This window comes from Triticum dicoccoides, chromosome 4A (assembly GCF_002162155.2).
Source record: "Triticum dicoccoides isolate Atlit2015 ecotype Zavitan chromosome 4A, WEW_v2.0, whole genome shotgun sequence".
NCBI classification, from domain to species: Eukaryota; Viridiplantae; Streptophyta; class Magnoliopsida; order Poales; family Poaceae; genus Triticum; species Triticum dicoccoides.
Genome location: NC_041386.1, coordinates 374101089 through 374101325, shown reverse-complemented (window position 1 = coordinate 374101325; position 237 = coordinate 374101089).

Here is a 237-nt window from a genome sequence, read left to right as displayed (position 1 = left end):
GGTCTATATATAGGCATAAGTGGAGCTAGGAGAGTCCAAAAGGGGTGCGGTTTTTGGCCACGCGATCGTGATCGAACGCTCTAGGTGATGGAGCAGAGTTTGGTGGGTTTTGGGCCAAATTGGAGGGGTGTTGGGCGGCAACACACACGAGGCCTTTTCGGTCCCTCGGTTAACCGTTGGGGTACCAAACGAAGTCCAAATGGCACGAAACTTGATAGGCGGTCTACCGGTAGTAAA